This window comes from Parus major, chromosome 12, assembly GCF_001522545.3.
Source record: "Parus major isolate Abel chromosome 12, Parus_major1.1, whole genome shotgun sequence".
In the NCBI taxonomy this organism is placed as follows: Eukaryota; Metazoa; Chordata; class Aves; order Passeriformes; family Paridae; genus Parus; species Parus major.
In genome coordinates, this window is record NC_031781.1 from 13,635,906 (window position 1) to 13,645,948 (window position 10,043).

Here is a 10,043-nt window from a genome sequence, read left to right on the forward strand (position 1 = left end):
GTGCCTTCAGTAAGACCTCATATCTGGGGCACTGGAGTCTGGATGCTGAGGGAACCCTGCAGTCTGAGATGTGTTTTCCTTGTCTCTTCCTCCCTCAGAGGACGTGTTGTGTTACTTTTTCATGTAAGTTTAAACTTGCCCTGGGTGCATACACCTTGAAAGTGCCTGTGTGATGCACACCCCACCTCAGTGCTGCCATGTGTCCTGGCCCATGAAAGCTTCTCAGCAGCTATGTCCACTCAAGTGGTTGTTGCAGCAGAGAGAGGTAGAATTTTGCATTGTAGTCTGCAAAGAAAGTGGTTAAATTGTGGCTACATAGCAGGAAAACCTTCTCCAGGAGTGCTGGAATGACTTCTCCAGGAGTGCTGGAAAGTTGCTATGTGGTACAACCCCTTAGGATCTCACACAGAGAAGAAGAAAAACTTTGTCCCAGAATTACATTCTCTGCAAAGTGTGATAATTTGTGAGCCTCAAAGGAGTGCTCTGAAATGTCTCTTGAAAAAATAAAATCTCTGTTTCAAGCTCAGTCAGGGAACATAGATTTAGAAATGGTGTGGTTTATGGCTTTTTGCATTGACAGCTTTTAATCCTGCATTGACTTTCACTGCAGTCAGTGGTTTACAAGCTTTCCAGTGAAGCTGCCTCCTCACTTTGCTCACCTGCTATTCCCTCCCCCTATATAAGGGTTTATAGCCCTAGAATTGCATCTTCATCCAGCAAGGGTAAACAGCAAATAACATTCAACAGGTTCTGGGCCAAAATGCAAATTTGGGTTTATAACAAATGAGTGTGTGATTGCTTGTCAAAGATCCACTGAGTCTCAAACAGGACCTGGAGCACTGAGGAGCTCTGGGCAGGGAAGGACCCTGATGCCCAAGATGTCTCTCTCTCTTCAAGCAGCATGATCTGCAGCCCTGTGTGGGGATGGGTGGCAGCCTCACATTTCTGACATCCATAGCACAAACCCTGGAACCAGGGGACCAATTACCATCTGCGATTTTCTCTTCCTTTTATTCCCCTAACCATGATTTTCCTTCCTTGGCTTCTATCTGCTGGATCCTGTAGAGAACCACAAAACATGGCACATGCTCCTGGGTAGCTGCTGCTGGAATCAGTGAGAGGGCAGGACCTCTCGGATGGAGGGAAGCAGCTGCTCAAGAGAGCCTGTTTCTACCCCTCCAGTAAAACCAGCAGCCCAAACAGATGCAGCAGCTCATCAGTGGGAAAAATCAAGCCTCTGATTGTCCTGAGATGATCAATAAATGATGTACAGGATACCAGGAGCTCCTCCACACCTGCAATGTCTCTCACACAGAAGCTGGTTGGCCTCTGGGCACTCAAGCATCACTGGGGCAAAGGAGAACAAGCATCATGGGAGCTGATTTTGGTGAGTCTTGTCTTGCTGCATGTGATCACTGGGGGCCTTGTTTAGCATTAGTCAACATTACAAACTGAAAAAGGAGCTCTCTGGAAAGGCAGCTTGGACTGGATAAATTGATGGATGCCAGGTCCCTGCTTGAGTTTGGAAAATGAAGATGAGCAGTCCAAGTATTCTTACAGTGGAGACAAGCAGAAAAATCTACAACCCAACCCTGAGACCCTTTCCTTCTCCTCCAGTGGTTTCCCAGACAGCCTTCCCACTATTTCTTTGGTTTGTTTTCCCAGGAGTAGGAGATGTGTTTACTTTGACACCTGGGACAGTTGGAGGAAGTCCATGCACAGGTGCTGATCCATTTCCTGCATTTGAATTTTTCTTGATACAGTTGTTCTGCCTCCATCCCCACACAATGCTCTTTTGAGGTTTGTTTGAAGAAAACTTGCACTAGCAGACACATTAAAATTAAGCATTATATTACATCTTTTTTCCTCTGAAGCTGGCAGGGGCAAAAACCACATTGGGGATAGAATATCCACAGGTAAATATCCCTTTTTCCTTAGGACATCATAGCTGGTGTCATGGCATCCCTGGGTTTATACACCACTACATGGGTTTTGCCTAATTAATTAATGAAACCAAATTGCAAAATTACTTTCTTATTAAACTGATCTCACTGCAGAAATAAGGCTGATTACTTCCCTGACAAATTTTAATTAGGCAGCTACAACAAACTGTAGTAAAGGGCACGAATTAAAAACAGATCATATTAGATGTGGTTTTATCAAATGCTGTGTTAGTACCAGGCAACATACACAGTGATTAAATTATACAGAAAAAATCCTTTTTTTCTCCTCTGGTAAAAATTGATCTTCTTTCTAGGGGAAGAAGCATTTATATAGAAACATCACATTAATAATCAGTGTTTATTGGTAGTTGCTTTCCAACAGCAGCTCTTGTACGTTCTGCAAGACTCAGCCATTAGGGCACTCTTTATTTCTCCTCTAAATTTATACTTGTAGTACACATGACCCAAGGTTACTGCAAAGCCTCTGAGGACAAGGCTTTATTACCTGCACATATACTCCTCAATTTGTCTTTCCTCTTTTAGCTTTTTAGGGCTTGGATCCAGCTCAGCTGAAAACAGAACACAATTTGATAAGCATTTGCATAAGAATTGTAAGCAGAGGCCCACACAAATTAAGCATTAATTAATGAGCACCTGAAGCCTTCTGCTGAGTACAGCCTGAGGCCAAGCAATGCTGGGAGTGCTCAAGTGTATGTGAAGGAAAGAGTGAGTAAGCACAGCAAATTAAAGATAAATGCTTCATTCTTCCCTAATGCCTATTCCAGCCCTTGAGACTGTAGAAGAATTGCAGACTTCTTATCCCATTTAGAGGGTGACAAAGGTCAAAATGAAAGCTCTTCCACGTGGAACTGAATTCACCTAGAAGCTGCCATCCTGTGTTGTGTCCAGGATGTTGGACTCTGGTTGAGGAACACTGGTGCTCTGAGCTGCCCCCCAAGGAGGGAGAGGCTGCCCCACAGCCTGGGCAGTGTGTGGGTGCAAAGTGGGGCTTTGGGGTGGCTGTTTGGGGTCTGCTGCTGCCCTGGGACAAGCAGGCAGTTCCTCAGAGTTGCAGCAGAGAGGCAGATCTGTGCTGCCTGCTCTGGGGGGATTCACCTCCTCTGTGGCACTCTTTACTGATGGAACAGGACAGTGAGCTTTGGACTTGAAAGAAGGGCAAGAGAGACTTTTGAAATCTCAGTGACCATTTTCCTTATGTTGTTGGATGTATACATCTAACACATTGCCAAAGGGCTCCTAAGGAAAGTGGCTTGTAGCTTTCATGGGTGGTAGCCACATTCTGGACACACCTGCTGCCCCCACCCCTTATAGCCAGAGCCTTCACAGGACAGCACTTTGGCTCTGGTTCTCTCCTTCTTTCTAGCCCTGAGAAATGCTTAGCACTTCCTCCTCAGGCATTTAACTGGGAGCTCTCAGCTGCTACATATTTCAAATCAGCTCAGAAATTCTGATTAAAGGAAAACACCCTTTTTTACAGAGCTCATGGGAGAGGGGTCAGGCTGTTGGCCTTCCCAGGCTGAGCAGATGGAGAGCTGTTTTGTCCTGCCTTACAGGTATGTGAAATACCTCCTTGCACTAGAGATCTGTTAATATACTAGAAAATAAATGCTGGTATTAACTGGAGATGGGAGGTTATTGGTGTCCATGACCTAGTGCAGTTGTGTAGTTGTCTTGGGCAAAAAACTTGTATCCTGGTAGCCTTAGAAAGGTCCAGGAAGGTCTTGTTGGTGTTTTTGTTGTTGTTTTTGGGGTTTTTTGTAAGCAGCAAGAGCTTGGGAAAGGCAGGACCATCCCCTTGAGCTGGAAGACTCTTGATCTGTCTGTGTGCTGTGCTGCAAACTAGGAGCATTTTGCTGTTGACAATTATTTCATAACAAGATTCCTGGCTAGATGTGTGCATCCTGATGAGTGCCAGGAGCTGACAGGGGCCAAGAGGTGCCTGAAGATCGATTGGGGCACACAGTCAGTTTGATAATGTAATGGGGGAGAGCCTGAACTGTAGATAATAACCAAATGCACTGGAACAGCTGCACCGATAGCTGCACTCCCTCGGGTGCAGCAGGGATTCGGGAGTGAGCGCTGCCCTCAGGGTGTTTGGGAGCTGTGGCTGTCCCTGCCTGTGCTGGTGCTGCCCCAGGTTCGATTTCTGGGGTCGTAGGGAGTTGCTTTGCTCTGAAGGAATGTATTTAACTTGTTGCTAAGAAGTTTCTGCTGACATACTCCTACGGAGCCCCACAAGTGCTGAGCTGCCTCCCTCCACATCTGCCCTGCAGCCTGGTACCCAGGGAAAGGTGGCAGAAAATGAGGTGGGGTATTAGTTTATGTAGACTTGTGTGTGTATGTGAAATATATTGATTTAAAAATATATGAAATATATTTTGACTTATCTATACACAAGTTATAATGTCATATATATGTAATATGTACAATATATAACTATTAACATGCACATGCTGCATATAAAATATCTGTATGTGCATATACACATATAAAATCTCTTCCAGTTTTCACTATTCTGATTTATCTCACCTAGGAACTTAATTTTGCTTCTAAATGACTTTCTAGGCCACTTATGGCTGCAGTGAGCAGTACAAATCACTGGATACATTCCTTTTCTGTAGAAAAACTGGAGCTTATTCCTAGTCTTGTGGGGTTTAGGTTTTTATCCCTCTATTTATTAATGCATTAAAAGATCCTCCTTCTCATCCTGTGACATCCTAGCCGCTTTAAGTGCCTTGGGCAGGAGCTTTGTTAAAAGCCCTTTGGCATTAAAATGCTGCTAAACGGGGTAGGCAATCATTCTGCTGGTGTGACAGTGCCTTCCTCTGCCAGGAGACATCCTGGGCCCTCCTTCCCTGCTGCTGCTCTTTCTGACAAAGATTTTCCCCAGCTTGCAGGTACTGGTCTCCTAACCCTTAGTAGGCTCTCCCTTAAACCTGCTCTCACAGTTGTCATTTCTCTTGTCTCTGGTATTGATGCCGATGAGAGCAGGGTTGTCACCCACCACAGGCAGCTGAGACTGGGATCTGAGGCGGAAGATCCTTAAAAAATGGGGTTTTTTTTCCTTTTTTTATTATCTGTGAGCTGAATACTGCTTTACTGCCAGTGAGAGTGTAAGGAGTACAAAGCTAGTCTTATTCATAACTTAATATTTCTATTCTCTCCCTTCCTGCTAGTCAGAACCCAAAGGGTGCCAAATATTTCATGAGGGTTTGGGACTTTCCTGCTGCACACCAATTTTATTTTTTTTAAATATAATTTCTTGTTATTTTTTTCTCTTCAGAAGCTCCTCCACTGTAATCTAGCCCACTAGTTTAGAGGGAGGGGGGCCATGGTGATAGCAGAGCCCTGCTGCTTTGCCATTTTGCCTGTGATACACTGCTGCGCTCTAACCGCATCTTGCTGAAGGTAATTACCATGGAAAAGTCATCAGCTCCTTCTCCAGACACACACCCCACACCTCCCCCAGCTGCATTTGGCAGGAGCCAAGTGCTCACGTGGTGTTAGCTCTGAGACACTGCTCCAAAATCGTGTATTTCAATTATTCATTAGGTAATGGCTCCCTGGGGATGTGAGGAAGGCTGGGACTGTAAGGAGCCTGTCTGGAAATATGAGTCCAAAGATACAAAGGGTTCATCCTTACAAGAACAGATGTGCTGGAGGTGCCCTGTGTGAACCTGATTTCAAGGAGGGGCACAGCCCTGTTTGTGCCCATTGGCCATGGGGAGCCTTCACAGTGACCTGGCCATGTGGCCAGTGGGAGCAGGGCAGGGACTGTCCCCTTGTCCTCACACTGGTGAGGGCACACCTCAGATCCTGTGCTCAGGTTTGGGCTCCTCACCACAAGAAGGACCTTGAGGGGCTGGAGCATGTCCAGAGAAGGGAATGGAGCTGGGAAAGGGTCTGGAGCATAAATTTGATGAGGAGAAGTTGGGGGGGCTCAGCCTGCACAAAAGGAGGCTCAGGGGGGACTTTCTTGCTCACTGAAAGGAGGCTGCAGCCAGGTGGGGGTCAGGCTCCTCTTCCAGGTAACAAGTGACAGGACAAGAAGAAACAGCCTTAAGTTGCTCCAGAGGAGGTTTAGACTGGATATCAGGAAATCTTTCCTCGCTGGATGGTCAGACGCTGGAACAAGCTGCCCAGAGGTGGAGTTTCCACTCCTGACAGTGTTCAAAAAATGTGAAGGTGGCACTTAGGGACATGGTTTTATGGTGAACATGGCAGTGCTGGGTTAGAGATTGGATTCAATGAGGATAGAGGTCTCTTCCAACCTAAACTATTTCATGGCTCCTCACACACAGACTTGTCCCGGAGACTGCTGAGTGACTGCAGCACCACAGGGTAGGGATGCTGTTGGTTGAAGTAGCCAAAACAAAATTGTGGGGAACATTTAACAAGATTTTTTTTTCCCCCTCCAACAAGTTTTCTTTGCTTTGCTGCAGGGCTCTTAATTTGATGAATTAATGTGAGAAGTGCTAATGTACCAGCAAAGACAGCAGGCAAAGATCTGCCTGCTGATCCCAGACACGACTGATTTCAGCTGTGCTGCTGAGCATTGTATGTGCTGATGCCACTAAAAACTGCCATAAAGATAACAGCAGTATCTGTGCAGCCTCACAGGAAGGTGTTTGTAGCCTTTCATTTCTTCTCTCCCTCCCAGAAGAGACTGTGGGCAATTATCTGTGAGAAAGGAGTGCAGGATGCTGGGACTCTGTTCTCAGCTGCACTGGACAGAGGTGACCACACTGTGAATGGTGACACTCAAACCTCCCTTCCAGAGGTTTCTTTTAAAGCTGTGGAGGATTAACCCCATCCTGGAGCCTGCTGCAGGCTGTGATTCTCCTGCACTGGCTGCCCAAGTGCATCCTCCCTGCTGCAAGGGCTCTGCTCCTGCAGCAAGCAGCTTTGATTGCCCAGTGCTGGGGCCTGAGGAAAGAAGCTCACAGCTCTGACATCTGCAGTTCAACCCCAGAGAGACACCTAGACTGAGGATAAGTCAGAAGCCCCAGTGCTCCTGTTACTGTGTTCAGAAGAGACCAGGTTAAAGTGTCTGAAGGGGAGGCACTGCCTTGTTCCTGATGTCTCTGGGTAGGCAGCTCAGCCATTCCACACATACCCTATCTAATCTTACAAAACCTATTTGAAGGGCACGTAGTGATAGGGCAAGGGGGAATGGCTTTAAACTGAAAGAGTATGTTTAGGCTGGATAATAGATATTATTCTTTCCTGCCAGGGTGATGAGGTGCTGGCACTGACTGCCCAGAGATGTGATTGCCCTACTCCTGAAAGTGCTTCAGACCAAGTTGGATGGGGCTTGGAGCAATGTGATTTAACAAAAAGTGTCCCTGCCTGTGGCAGGAGGGCTGGAACTAGATGATCTTTAATATCCTTTCCAACCCAAGTCATTCTACCATAGAAATAGAGGTCTGTTGTAGGGTTCTTACAGTGTTTCTAGAAGCAGCTCTCACATGGTCACTGTGCATGGTGATGTCACTTCTTTCACAGCATAAAATATCAGTCACAGTTTGCATATGGAAAAACACCTTTACAACTTCCTGCCTGGCTGAACTTGTCCACAGCAGGTTCTCAAGTGATGCATATTGAAATGGAGCCACCTTGAAATGCCTGTGTCTCAAGAGACCTCCAAGCAGAGAGGACAAGATTGCTCTGTTGCTTTTTTTGAAAGATAAATGACATGACTGCAAGACAGTCTGCTCACATGAGGAGTGTTCAGTCATTTGGCATGAAGCAGAATATCTAAACCATTAAGGTGTGTGGGCTCTGCAGTGCATAAATAAGTTACAAATTAGAGATTCTGGGTGGCTGCTTGCCCCTTGCATGCAGTGATTACTCCAACTGATTACTGCTCTCTTTGTCTAATCAAAGTTTCTCAGCTCAGAGCAGGTTTCTAATTTAAACACTTGAGTACAACATATTTCGCTAAATTAAGTCATTGCAGAAATCTGTGTCTTATACACAACAGATTCTACCCCCACCTTATATATTACTTTTTTCCTTGACTCTCTAACACATTTTCCTCTGAAGGGTAAATGACTCCTGATATAAATATGAATAACTTTGGCTTTGCAATAGTGTATTTTCAAGCAACTCATTTAAGATGTCTTCTAGAAAATGCCAAAAGCAGCTTGTAACATAAAGCAAGTGTGCAAATATTGTAGCACTGCTCCAAAAAGGAGCCTTCTCAGAGGAAATCCCCCTTTATGTAAACAAATAGTAGGGGAATCAGTAAATGGTCATCAACACAGGAATTTCCCCTACAGCCCTAACAGCATGTGCATCTTTCCTGCCCTGCCCTGGGTCTCAGCTCCTGGCAGCCCTGCCTGCAGGATTGAATGCAGACTTTAAGCCTGTCTGATGACAAAACCACCATGCTACAGCTGGCTGTGGTCCAAACTGGAGAGGGCTTTGGTTCCCTATATAGTCATGGAAAGATACTTTAGGTGTCCAAGGCTGAGAAAGCTTATAAATGTTAATTCCTGTACTTGACCCAATGACAGGGAGAGTGTGCTGTGCTTGCTAAATGGTGACACCTGGCAAAAGGTACACACTGGGGCTGAGGGATGCAAACAGAGCATCCTGTAAGTGGAGGGAGAGGATATGGCAATGCATGTGCAGGGGAGAAGATTACCCTTACCTGCAGTGACTTAACTTGGAGCCTGACTTAAGTGTGTGCTTGGGCTGTAACTCACAAACAGGGCCTTTGAAGGGTTTCTTTTTTCCTCTGCCAGAGGCAGAGACATCTCAATTGGCTGTACAGCAGCTGCTGAGCTGCTGCACTGGGCAGATGAGCACATTATTGCACAGCTGATGCAACTTGGCCCAATTTGCTGAGCTTGGAGCTGTGGCCACTCAATAGATGCCTGAGCTACCACAGCATCCATGAGAGGGGGAATGCTGCAGCCAGCAGATACACTTTATATGTAGGGGTTATTGCTTGTTGGGCTTATCCTACAAGGGTAGTGAAGCAGACCTTTAGATACATTAAAATATTCAAATATATGATTTTACAAGATCTGTGAAACTGTGGCTTTTAAAGGATTCTTGGGAGAGGATTGTGGCAGTAAACACCTTTTGGCACCTTGGGTGAAAGGGGTTAGCCCTGTGCTTTGCTCATGGAGGGTGTCTCATTGACTTTTCTGAATCAGTTCTGGCTTTTATGGAGCTCAGCTGCTTATCACCTTGGGAAGAGTTACATTTTCTGCTCTGTGTTTTTGGCCAAGTTTTCCTGTGGAGACTGGTGGTGTCTTGTCTTTTGGCCAGCATGGGGATGGTGGTTGGGCAAAACCTCTCTGTCCCTGCCCAACCCTGAAGAATCAGTGGGCAGAAGCTCATGTATAGAGGAGCTGGCCTTTCTTCTGGCTGTGACAGAAGAGTTCAAGAGCACCTGTGTCAGGAAACACCCATATTTTAAGTACAGTTCTTTGCAGACCAGGGACAGGTCTGGTTTTATCGATAGTTTGATAATCTTTCTGCCTGTTCTGTAACCCTCTGTGCACAAAGGTGGGGAAGCAGCTCCAGTCTGTGCATGCCCTGGCCCGGGCAGGGAGCAGGATCATCACAGCAACACCATCCTCAGGCAGAAGTGCCATCCACCAACAAGGTGGGAGCAGCAATCAGTGTGGAGCTGACACAGTCAGGTGATGAGCTGCAAATTAGATCTCTTTCTCAATAAGCAGTTAATATACAAAGTGTTTCCAGGGTTGCTTCTTGGGTTTGGTGTTTTTTTTAATCCAAGTGATCAACAGCTCATCACTTCTGGATGTGTATGCTTCAGACAAGGGACTGCTCACAGATCATTGACTGGAATTGTTCCTGCCTTCTGGTTTTGATCTAAACCATGCGCTGAGAAATGAGAGAAATATTTTTAAGGACAAGAGGATGGTGGATGCCATATTTCTGGTGTAAACTGAATAAGGAGGCATGTGCTAAAACTCACGGAAATTTTGTGAGCATCTCTCAGAAATGCCAATCTCTCCTTGGCATGTGAATAATCCTTAATAATGAATAAAGCTGTTGATACACCAAAACAAATGTGAGGGAAGAGTTTGCCAAAGGAGC